At 45.9% G+C, this 13,183-nt stretch overlaps 1 protein-coding gene across 1 annotated transcript in view; it reads right to left on the bottom strand.

Annotated features, from left to right (window-relative positions):
* Positions 1-1,050, bottom strand: part of rgs3a (regulator of G protein signaling 3a) — a 243,603-nt gene extending 242,553 nt beyond the window's left edge. The window contains exon 1 of the mRNA XM_059638197.1: positions 820-1,050. The gene's annotated coding sequence lies outside the window, so the exon portion shown is untranslated. The remainder of the gene's footprint in view (positions 1-819) is intronic.
* Between the last annotated feature and the right edge of the window lie 12,133 nt (positions 1,051-13,183).

Raw genomic sequence — 13,183 nt, 5'->3', positions numbered from 1 at the left:
ACACTTTATGATTTAGGTTAGTTTACAATTTTCTCAGCATGTTTCCATGATGCACAGCAATATTAAATTCATCTCAAAAACTTTAAACTAACAATAGTAAACAACTGACATTTCTGCAGACAATAGCAACTGCACACAATAAATGTTCCTTTCGAAGTGATTAATGTTCAAACAGTCCTCTACATCATACACGTTTTTCAGCCATTCCTAACAGCATTGGTGAAATGTTTTAACCGCAACGAGTTAAACTTCAACACCTGTTTTGTGAAATTTTTTTTCGCAAATTTGGAAAATACACTGACACGATGCAAAACTTGGGAAACTCAGTTCACGTTTTTTGCCCAACATATTTTTGTTTAGATTTGTTAGTTTTCACAGCTAAAACTTATAAATGAAAGAATTGGGGGGGGGGGGGGAGACTAAAGAGCACTGCTTTGATTCAACACATTTTCACTTGACAACGCAAATTCCACTTGCAGGTTGTCACAGCTACGCACGGTTAACGTGAGAACGGCGACTGTCAGAAAATTAGAAGTTTTTTTTTGCAAAATATTGCAAACAATAGAAGCAGGCTATAGAATAGCATAAAGTAGACTAAATGCAAGTCCAAAGCTAACTAAACTCTTCAGGTTAACCTATCTTTCTCAATGTCTGGTACTCAGTTATATTGGAGGCCATCACTAAACATCTGTCCACAAATTCAAGCAACGCCAGCGTGACAAACTTGCTTTCCAACGGCGTCCTCATTAACACCTACGAGATAGCTGACAGATTTTCTCGTGAATAAACTGCAAATGTATTAAACCAGAGATTACTCACGTTCTAGTTCCTCAGGCAGAGAAAAAAAATGAAATGTTTCGAACAGCTTGTTCTCCAGACTATGTCCTTTCTATTTTAAAGCATCAAAATCGTTACAGACTCGTTCAAACTTCGATATTTTCAACTTTTTTAAAAAAAATGTGTTTGTAATTTTAAAAAACACTTAAAAGTCTTCAATACTCTCCCACCTTTCCACCACTCGAACCTAGTTCCAAAGCATAAACACGTAATTAGTTTCAGCCGTCTGGTATTCAACCTCCGTCTAGCAGACCAATCACCGGCTCCTTTCTTCAAAAACACAAGACAGTTAAAAAAATACACAGACTCCACTCTGCATATTTCGTTTTAAAAACAAAAGGTCCTGGAGAGTAAAAGATGCACTATCTGCTCAAGGTGTCCTGTAAACATTCTATACATTAAAGAGATTTTCAGCACCTCAGACATGTTCTACAAAAACATGCAATATTCCTCACTCGTTTGTATTTAATTATTAAAAGTAATGGTATTATTAAAATGCAATCTTGAGAATAAACTAGACAGTAACATAACAGACAACGTTTTCTTCAGATATCTAAGAGACATAGAAGAGAGGAAACAGTGGATATTGGACGGCTGGAGAAGTAGTAAAGGGGAACAAAGAAATGGCATGGGAACACAATAGGCACTCTGCCTCAGTTTTCACAGTGGAAGACACCAATAGCACACAAAAAGTTCAAGAGTCAGGGGCAGAGGTGAGTTTATTGGCTCACTAGGAGAAGTGTTGGGGGAAACTGAAACATCTGAAGGTTGACAAATCACCCAGACTAGATGAACTACACCTCGGAGTTCTTAAGTAGACAGCGGAGGAGATAACCATCAACACCTGTTCTATCTCTCACGAATCACTAGAGTCAGACAATATCCCAGAAAATTGGAAAATGACTAATGTAACACCTATGTTTAAGAAAGTAAGGTAGCAAAAGATAGGAAACTATAAGCCGATTAGTCTGACCTCAATTGTCAGAAGTATTTTCGAGTTCATGGTTAAGGATGAAATTGCAAAGTAGTTGAAGAGCATGGTAAAATAGGAAGGAGAAAGCACAGCTTCTTCAAGAAGAGATGAGAATGGTATTGTCATGGATACAGCATTAGCCGACTGGCAGAAGGCAAAATATAGGAATGAAGAGGTCCTTTTCAGGACATCAACCAGTGACTAGTGGAGTACAACAGGGGTCAGTGATGGGACCACAACTATTTATGTTACACATTAACATTTCGACAAACAAACTGAAGGCACTGTTGCTAAGCTTGCAGATGACAAATGTAGGTGAAGGGACATGTAGTGTTATGGTAGCCTGGAGGCTGTAAAAGAACTTGGACAGGCTAGCAGAGTGGAGAAAAGTGGCAGGTGGAACAGAATATGGGAAATGTCAGGTTATGGAGGGAGAGGGTTTCAGAAATCTGAAGTACAAAAGGGACTTGGGCGTTCTTGTTCAGGATTCTCTTGAAGTTAACATGCAGGTTTAGTTGGAAGTTAGAAAGGTAAACGCAATGTTGACATTCTTTCAAGAGGGCTAGACTACAACAGCAGAGATATACTGCTGAGGATGTATCAAGCTCTGGTCAGATTGCATTTGGAATATTTTGAGCAGAATTAGGTTCTGTATCTAAGAAGGATGTGCTGGCCTTCGGGAGGATCCAGAGGAGGTTTATTTGAATGATGCCAGGGATGAAGGGCCTGTCATATGAGGAGTTGTTGAGGACTCTGGGTCTGTACTTAATTGAATTTAAAAGATGAGTGGGAATCTGTTTGAAACTTACAGAATACAGATGGTGACAGGATAGAGTGAATGTGGAGATGATGTTTCCATGAGTTAGTGAGCCTAGAACCGGAGGACACTTCTTCAGAATGAAGGGACAACCCTTTAGAATTGAGATGAGGAATTTCTTCCGCCAGAGGGTGGTAACTCTGGAATTCATTACCACAGAGGGCTGTGGAGGACAATTCACTGATTGTATTTAAGACAGAGATAGATAGGTTCTTGGTTAGTGAGGAGATCAAGATTTACGGGAAGAGGAGAATGAGGTTGAGAAACCTCAATGAAATCAGCCATGATTGAATGGCAGAGCAGATTCAATGGCCTAATTCTGTATGCCCTAATTCTGCTCCTAAATCTTATGATTTTTATAGTCAGCACTCAGATCATTCTCACAACTTGAAGACTCTCACACCTTAAATTTCAATTGTTTTAAACTCTGTCTGTACCTGCTATCCCCTTGCAACTTCTTTGCAAGATTGTCACTTGGGCTTGTGCATATATTTGATGTTACATTTCTATTATATTCCTCAGATAACAGAAAATCTTTAGTTTGATTCTTTCATTTAATCTGGTTAATTTTGGTACATTTTAATTGAAATGTGATAGTTACCTACTAAAAAATGCATAACCATGTTTGCTAAATGGACATCTGGTTGCATCAAGATTTCTTTACTTTTCTTGCTATAACATTGCTTTAGTAAATGTGCCATGTTGCAAGCACTTCATTTCAAAGCATTCTGACAAACAGCCATTTAAACTAAAATAAGTAAAACAACAATCTTCTATTTCTCAGCTTTTGAATCTTTTGGCTTAAGTATGTTCAATCACAGAGTCTACCCTTAGCTGAAGGAGGGTCTAGGCCCGAAACGTCAGCTTTCCTGCTCCTCTGATGCTGCTTGGCCTGCTGTGTTCATCCAGCTCTACCACTTGTTATCTCAGATTCTCCAGGATCTGCAGTTCCTGTTTTCTCTTACTCTTAGCTCATTTGTATTAACTCTGAAGTCTAGTAAGAAACATTTTCAAAGTATGTTTATCACCTGAAGTTTGAATTTTAATGAAACTTACATTCTCCTTTGGATAGGCTGCAAAATTTATGGCATCAAATCAGTCACTGATTACACTCATGCATTGGTGTCAGCAGAAATGAAAATTATTTGGGCTGTAAAAAGGCAGTCAACCAGCTCATGCTAGATTTATGTGCTTGTGAAAGTTGAACATTGTCCTCAACATCTCTTCACCGAAAGCAATTAAAATAATTTAATCCTAGTAATACACTGATGATGGAACAAGACACCAAAGTACTCAGAAACAATGACAATGACAGAAACAATGTGTTTTTTGAAAAGACATACTGCAGGCATAAATTTACTGACTGGAGAAAAACTCTGGAATGTCACACAAAGAAGGTGCTAAGTTGAAAAAACATCCCTTCAAAACAGGGACAAAGTGGGGGACAAAAAGCACAAAAGAACTAAATCAGAAACAAAATCAAAAATTGATGGCAAAATTCAGTAGGTCTGACAGCAGTTGTGGAGAGAGAATAGAGCTCGCATTTTGGGTCCAGTGATTCTTCTTCAGAACAAATTGGATTGAGATTTCTTGTGGCTACAGAGATAATGAAGAGCTAACCTCTCCATGATCTTCTGCAGATCATGTCCCAAATTAGTAATACATTTAAAGTGTTTTCCCCTTTCAAGAAAATAGAAGAAAGGAGTCTGAAAGCCACACAGTCTCTTTGTGCTCATGGACATAGGTGTTTACCGTGGGAGTCATCTCTGTGGTACAAATAAAAAGGAAATCTCTTTCTTTCTGAAGCTAGAAAGCAACTGAAACTGAAGTCAAAATGAAACAAGGCAAAGGTCTTTCAACTGACTTGCAAAGCCAAGCATCTCAAAACAACCTCTTGCCGACAAACATTAGTACCACCAGTGCCATTAAATATAAAGGTAATGTTTCACTATCTACTCTGGATGAACAACAGACGGATCTGTCAGTCTTTTCAGCTTTTTTGGATTCAAATTTAATTCCTAATTAAATCAAAGTTTAGATAAATTGGCACCTTTTAAAACAAATTCATTTAATCTAGAAGAGGAGCACAAGGGAAAGGATTCTTTTCAAATTTGCCTTTTTGCAATCAACTACTGGGGCAGGTAAATAAGGAGATGTCAATTCATACACCCCACCAAGGAGCTTGATAATTTAGGATAGTCCGTCTGGAACCTCCAATAAATTAGGGAACCTCACCCCACAATTAGATGTAACAGTAGGTTACCTTGAAGACTCAAGTCCACATTTTCTGAGCTAGAATGAAATCCGTATCATAGTGCAACATTGACCTCACTTGTCTTATTCAGTCCTGAGCCTGATAATTTAATTCCACGAGAAGGTCAACCTTAGATTTGGGAAAAAACAAACAATATAACTGTGGCAGTTTCTTTCTATCAACTAACGAACATGGCCGTTAATGAATGGACCAACATTTGATCCTCACATCCAGTTCCACTGGAGAAAGTGGTGGTGCGCTGCCTTCTTGAACTGCTCCAAGTGCATGTCTGATAGGGTGGATCAACAATATCATTAGGGAGGGAGGCCCAGGATTTGGGGCAAAGAATAGTGTAGCCAATGGAGCAGGATAAAAGTAAAAAAAATCATTTTGTTAAGTTTCCCAAGTTGCATATTGCAATTCGCAGTCAAGTGCAATAAATTCTGCTGTCCTTGTAACCAACCTCCTGCTTCATATACAAAATTTCGAACATGATATTCGCGAAAAATGTGTCAAAGTCTTAACGAATTTTAAGATAAAAATATGTGCAAAAACCAAAGTTAGGAAGTAAATGTTAGGAGAATCCAAGCACTTGGAATAATCTTTTATTTAAAACTGACTTTAGCCAACTGTAAATTCTCAAGCAGACAGAACCTTCCAAACACAAAACTGATTTAAGTTGTATAATTCAAAGTATTTCCCAACAAATGATCTTAAAGTACTAACTTCACAAAACCTGAATAAACACGGCAGATGGTGGGATCTGAATTCAATAATAATAAAACAAATAGTGTGGAATTAAGAATCTACTGATCACTATGAAATCATTGCCGATTGTCGGAAAAACCCATCTGGTTCGCCAATGTCCTGCAGAGAAGGAAATCTGCCACCCTCACCTGGACTGGCCTACATGTGATTCCAAACCCGTAGCAATGTGGTTGACTCTCAACTGCCCTCTGAAATGGCCTAGCAAGCCATTGAGTTGTACCAAATCATTACAGTCTCAAAGAAAGAACTGGGTGGATCACAGGCAACAAAAGACACTGTTGGAAACAGCCCTGTCGATACTGCAAAATCATCCTCACTAACATCTGGGGACTAGTGCCAAAATTGGGACAGCTGTCTCACAGACTAGTTAAGCAATAGCCTCACATGGTCATACTCACAGAATCATACCTTACAATGTTCCAGACACCACCATCACCATCACTATCCCCAGATTTGTCCTGTCCCACCAGCAGAAGAGACCTTGCAAAGGTGGTGGCACAGTGGTATACAGTTGGGAGGGAGTTGCTCTGGGAGTCCTCAAAAATGGACTTCATACCCCATAATATCTCATTGCTTCAGGTTAAACATGGGTGAAGGAGCGCCCTGCTGATTAATACATACAGTCCTCCCTCAGCTGATCAATCATACTCTTCCACATTGAACACACTTGGAGGAAGCACTGAGGATGGCAAGGGCACAAAATGTACTCTGGGTGGGTGGTTCCAATGTCCGCTACCAAGGGTGGCTTGGCAGCAGTACTACTGATTGAGCTGGTTAGGTCCTAAAGGACACTGCTGCTAGACTGAGTCTACGGCACGTGGTAAGGGAAACAACAAGACGAGAAAGCATACTTGACTTCATCCTTTCCAATCTGCCTGCTGCAGTTGCAGCTGTCCGTGGCAGTTATCAGTAACAGTCACCAACGCACAGTCCTTAGGGAGATGAAGTTCCAACTTTACATTAAGAATAACTTCCATTGTGTTGTGTAGCACTATCACCATGATAAATGGGACAGACTTCACACAGATCTAGCAACTCAAGACTGGGCATCCATGAGGCGCTCTGGGCCATCAACAGCAGGAGAACTGTGCTCCAGCACAAACTGTAATCAGATGACCCAGCATATCCCCCACTCAAACATTACCATCAAGCCAGGGGATCAACCCTGGTTCAATGTAGGTGGGCATGCCAAGATCAGCACCAGGCATGCCTAAAGATGAGGTGTTAACCTGGTGAAGCCACCAAACAGGACTACTTGCACTCCAAATAGCGAAAGCAGCTAGTGATAAACTGAGCTAAGCCATGCCACAACCAATGATCAGATCTAAGCTATGCAGTCCTGACACATCCAGTCGTGAATGGTGGTGGACAATTAAACAACTCACTGGAGGAAGGGACTCCACAAATATCCCCATTCTCAATGATGGAAGAGACCAGCACATCATTTGCAGCAATCTTCAGCCAGAAGTGCCTAGTAGCCGATTCATCTTGGCCTTCACCAGTGGTCCCCAGCATTACAGACACCAGTCTTCAGCCAAATTGATTCACTCTCTGTGCTATCAAGAAACAATTGGAGACACTGGATACTACAAAGGCTACGGGCCCTGACAACATTCTGGCAATAGTACTGAAGACTTGTGCTCCAGAACTTGCCACTCCTCTAGTCAATCTGTTCTACTACAGTTACAACACTGGTGTCTACTGACACAATGCGGAAAATTGCCCAAGTATGTACTGTACACAAAAACCAGAAGAAATCTACCCCTGCCAATAACCACCCCACCAGTCTACTCTCAATCAATAAAAGTGATAGAAGGTATCATCAACAGCACTATCAAGCAGTACCTGCTCAAGTTCCCCTCCAAGCAACTCACCATCCTGACTTCGATATATTACCATTCCTACACTGTTGCTGGATCAAAATCCTGGAATTCCCTCCCGAATGGCATGGTGGGTCAATACAAAGCAGGTGCACAGCTCACCATCACTTTCTCAAGGGCAACTAGGAGTGGACAAGAAATACTGGCCAGCCAGAGACGCCCACATCCCACAAACAAATGGAAAAAAAATTGAACGACATCAAAAATGCAACATTTATTGCTCAGATGAATTTTTAAGCTTTAACTTTGTGGTTAAATTAACATAACTCGTCGAAACATTAAACACCAAGAAAATCATCCCAAGTGACTTTTCATGTCACAAAGTTTATGGAAACTGTCTTTATTCACAAAATATAATCAATAAACTCTCGCAAAAACCTTATGAAAATATTTTTTTCCCCTGTCAAAATATAATGACCTAATCATATCCTGATAGGCATACATGCAATATACAAATTAGATTAAAGGGATAAAACTTGCAATTTTATTCAATGGCTTTGGTTTGAAAGCAAAGTTTGACTGTCATTCAAGCTTAGAAATTCTAACCTGTTATTGCTGGATTAATGATAAAGACCGACCAATTTTTTTTTGTCTAAGTAAGGGGGTGGACCAGCATGATGTCACGAAAAAACTGTACTGAAAATCACACAACCAAAAACAAATATTTTCTTTGCACACTCTTTCATCATGTCTTGTCAAACTCCCAGGATTGAAGAATTATTTTGCTGTACAATCCCAGTACCATTTCCATAGTTCCCAGCCAGTTCATCTCATGTGAGAAAGTTTGGAGAAAAATTTTACAGTACCTGATACTGTTCAGCAAGCATCAAATCCAGCAGAAGATCTTTCCTCTGTTTTTAAAATATCTTACTTTATATGATGCATTTTGTTTGTAAACAACTGCGCTAAACAATGCTGTGTTTAGTTTTCAAATCTCTCTCTGCTTGTAATATGTTTTAAATGGGGATGCCAAGCAGTTAAAAATTTTTAATCTCAGTTAAATTTGGTTATAATTCCACATTTGCACTAAACAATGCATTTGGAAGAACGCATGCACTTGGAAGAAAGTATAAAAAGTCAAGTCAACATATCCAAAAATGCATTTGGACAAAAATCTGGTAAGCATACTGAGTTGCACACACACATATCAATGATATACCATTGCTCTTTTTTATACCATTTTTATACCATTGCTCTTTTTCCCCAGACAATTAGAAAATGTTTGAAATTATTACATAGTGACCAATGGAGGTGAGTTTGCTCGCTGAGCTGGAAGGTTAGTTTTCAGACGTTTTGTCACCTTTTTTTTATTTGAAAAAATATACTTTATTCATAGAATGTACAAAAAAAAACATTTATACACCTACCCAGTCATGCAAGCCACTCCGGGTTACCCGGGGGTACGTACACCAACTAAAGGAAAAAAAAACAAAACAGAGAAAAAAAAACAAAGCAAAGAAACCGCCCCGGCAGTCGTCACCCCGCACAGTGCCAGTTGGCCCCCTGACCAGTTGGGGAAGGCGCCAGCTGGGCCCAGTTACCAGATAGGGTTCCTTCCCCTTTTCAGGACAAGGGGGCACATACAGTGGTCTTTCCCCACCGCGCCTTGGCGGCGGCTGCCCCAAGCTTTAGCGCGTCCCTCAGCACGTAGTCCTAGACCTTGGAGTGCGCCAGTCTGCAACACTCGGTCGGGGTCAGTTCTTTCAGCTGGCAGACCAGCAAGTTGCGGGCAGACCAAAGAGCGTCTTTCACCGCATTGATGGTCCTCCAGGCGCAGTTGATGTTGGTCTCGGTGTGCGTCCCCGGAAACAGCCCGTAGAGCACGGAGTCCCGCGTCACGGAGCTGCTCGGGACGAACCTCGACAAATACCACTGCATCCCCCTCCAGACCTCCTGCGCATAGGCACACTCCAGAAGGAGGTGATCGACAGTCTCGTCCCCCCGACAGCCACCTCGAGGGCAGCGTGCGGTGGTGCTGAGATTCCGGGCATGCATAAAGGATCTCACTGGCAGAGCCCCTCTCACCGCCAGCCAAGCAATGTCCTTGTGCTTGTTTGAAAGTTCTGGTGATGAAGCATTCTGCCAAACGACTTTGGCAGTCTGCGTGGGGAACCACACGACGGGATCCACCCTCTCCTTTTCCCGAAGGGTCTCGAGGATACTACGTGCTGACCACTGCCTGACGGCCTTGTGGTCAAAGGTGTTTCCTTTCAAAAATTTCTCCACGAAGGACAGGTGGTACGGAACGGTACAACTACTCGGAGCGTTCCGCGGCAACGAGGCCAGGCCCATCCTTCGCAACACCGGGGACAGGTAGAACCTCAGTAAGTAGTGACACTTGGTGTTTGCGTACTGAGGATCTACGCACAGCTTGATGCAGCCGCACACAAAGGTAGCCGTCAGGGCGAGGGTGGCGTTCGGTACACCCTTTCCCCCATTTCCCAGGTCTTTGTACATGGTGTCTCTGCGGACCCGGTCCATCCTCGATCCCCAAATGAAGTGGAAGATGGCCCGGGTGACCGCAGCGGCGCAGGTCCGGGGAATAGGCCAGGCCTGCGCCACATACAACAGTACCGAAAGCCCCTCGCACCTGACAACCAGGTTCTTACCCGCGATGGAGGGGGACCGGAGCGTCCACCTGCCCAGCTTCTGCTTCAATTTGGCGATACGCTCCTCCCAAGTCTTAGTGCATGCCCCAGCTCCACCAAACCAAACACCCAGCACCTTCAGGTAGTCTGACCTGACGGTGAAGGGGATGAAGGAGCGGTCGTCCCAGTTCCCGAAGAACATGACCTCGCTCTTACCCCTATTGACTTTGGCACCTGAGGCCAGTTCAAACTGGCCGCAGATGTCCAATAGTCTACTCACCGACCAACGATCGGTGCAGAAGACGGCGACATCATCCATGTACAGGGAGGTCTTGACCTGAAGGCCTCCGCTGCCTGGGATAGTCACGCCCTTCAGGCTCACGTCCTTCCTGATGGAGGCAGCGAAGGGCTCCACACAGCACACGAACAAGGCAGGAGAGAGTGGGCAGCCCTGCCTGACTCCAGATCCATCAGGAAAACTGTCTGATTCCCACCTGTTGATCGAGACTGCACTAACGATGTTGGCGTAGAGCAGCCGGATCCAATTGCGGATGCCCTCCCCGAACCCCAATTTGGACAGGACGTCCATCATGTAAGCATGAGAGACCCTGTCAAAGGCCTTCTCCTGGTCCAGGCTCTCGAGGCAAGTGTTCACCCGCCTGGCCTGTACGTAGGCGATCGTATCCCTGATGAGCGCAAGGCTCTCAGTGATCTTCCTGCCCGGCACAGCACAGGTTTGGTCAGGGTGAATCACTGACTCCAGGACAGACCTGACCCGGTTGGCAATGACCTTGGCCAGGATTTTGTAGTCCACGTTCAAAAGTGAAATGGGACGCCAATTCTTAATTTCTTCCCTCTCCCCCTTCCTCTTGTAAATGAGGGTGATGATGCCCTTCCCCATGGACTTGCACATTTCCCCTGCCCGAAGCGCACTATCGTACACCTCCAGCAGGTCCTGGCCGACCAGGCCCCACAGAGCGGAATACAGCTCGACCGGTAAGCCGTCGCTTCCGAGAGTCCTATTCCTCTGCAAGGAATTGAGGGCTCCGGTCAGCTCGTCCAGCGATATCAGCCGGTCCAGCCACTCCCTCATGCCGTCGTCTAAGACCTCCGTGATAGACGACAGGAACGACTCGGAGGCCGTGCTGTCCGTGGGCTTCGTGTCGTACAGTCCGGCATAGAAGGATCTGCTGATCCTCAAAATGTCGGGCCGCGATGACGTCACCGAGCCGTCGTCCTCCTTCAGCCGGCTAAGCACAGAGCTCTCTTTGTGCACCTTCTGTAAGAAGAAACGCGAGCACGTCTCGTCCTGCTCCACGGAGCGGACCCTGGACCGGAAGATTATCCTGGAGGCCTCCGCGGCGAAGAGCGAGGCTTGCTGGCACCTCACCTCGCGGAGGTCGTCCATGACATCGACCCCCATCAACTGCAGAAGGAGCAGGTTCTGCACCCTTTTCTGGAGTCGCGATAGCTTTCCCCGCCTCTCTCTTGCCTTCCGAACACCCTTGAGGACAAAGAACCTCTTGATGTTCTCCTTCACCGTCTCCCACCAGTTGCCTGGAGACTCAAAGAGGGGTTTCACGGTTCTCCAACCGGCGTACTCCCTCTTAAGCTCCTCGACGTTCTCTGGGGTCAACAGAGTCGTGTTGAGCTTCCACGTCCCCTTGCCGGCCGGCTGGTCGTCCTGTAAGTGACAGTCGGCCAGCAGGAGGCAGTGGTCAGAGAAGAACACCGGCTCGACGCCGGTGGACCTCACCGAGAACGTCCGTGACACAAACAGGAAGTCTATCCTTGAGTGGATAGACCCGTCTGGCCGCGACCAGGTGTACCTCTGCTGCGCTCCGTCTGCAGGGGTGCTGAAGACGTCGAGCAGCTTGGCGTCCTTCACCGTGCCCATCAGGAATCTGGACGTGACGTCCAGTTGAATCCCCCCACCCGCTGTCCCCACGCCGGATCTTCCATCTGCATCAATGATGCAGTTGAAGTGTCCGCCTAGGATGACCGGCCTGGACGTAGCCAGCAGGGGTGGAAGCCGCTGCAGGACGGCCAACCGCTCACTCCGTACCGCTGGGGCGTACACGTTGATCAGCCTCAGAGGAGCATTCCTGTAGGTGACGTCAGCCACTAGGAGGCGCCCCTCCACCACCACCTCCTGAACTTGAGAGATGGTGAAGTCGCGCCCCCGCAGCAGAATAGCCAGGCCTGAGGAACGACAGTCGTTACCCCCCGACCAGATCGAAGGCCTACAGGTCCAGGCGCCGGACCATTTCCCGTACCTGCCGAGGTGCGGTATCCCGCACTCCTGCAGAAACAGGAGGTCCGCCTTGATGGTGGTCAGGTAGGCCAACGTGGACACACATCTCGCGGTTGACTTGACGCTGCGCACATTAATGCTCGCAACTCGTACCCCCATTGTGGGCAGTGACCGCAGTACCCTCCCCAAGTCCAAGGTCCAGCCCCTCCATCTGTCCCTTCATGCCCATTGCCTGGGCTAACTGCTGGACGCTCTCCGGGCTGAGGAAACCATCCGTGCTGCCTTCCGGGTGGCATTCCCCCGTCAGGGGTGCGGAGGCAGGAGGGTCCGGCTCCGGGTCAGGTTGGGGACGCGCTGTTTCCTCCTTCCCGCCTGGAAGTTCCAGGGGGCCCTCCGGTGCTCCAGCGGCACTTGACTGGGTGTCGGAGGGAGCCTCAGGACGTCTCCCGTCACCTGGAAGCGGGGTGCTGCTTTCCTTCCCCCTCGAGATCTTTAACTTCTGCTTCGGGTGGGCCCTCTCCGAATCCTTCTCGTCAGAGGAGCTCTTATAGCCCCCCTGTAGCTGCCTCTTTCCGCCTGATGGCTGCGGTTCCTGGGCCCGTCGACGCACCTTCCTCCTCGCTTTCCGGACTGTTGTCCACTCCCCTGGGTTGCCTGTCGCTGCCTCCATTGGCTCCGGGTTGTCGGGGGGGATTGGAACCTGCAGGGGTGCTTTGCTGGCCTCGGGCCCATCCTGCAGGGCTGGGCCCTCCTGCACGGCCTTGCCCTCCTGCACATTCGTGGGGTCCTTGCTGGGCCCTGGTGCCTTCCTC

This window comes from Stegostoma tigrinum, chromosome 29, assembly GCF_030684315.1.
Source record: "Stegostoma tigrinum isolate sSteTig4 chromosome 29, sSteTig4.hap1, whole genome shotgun sequence".
Classification (NCBI taxonomy): Eukaryota; Metazoa; Chordata; class Chondrichthyes; order Orectolobiformes; family Stegostomatidae; genus Stegostoma; species Stegostoma tigrinum.
Note: the sequence above shows the minus strand (reverse complement) of the source record. Positions and strands in the feature narration are given on the sequence as shown.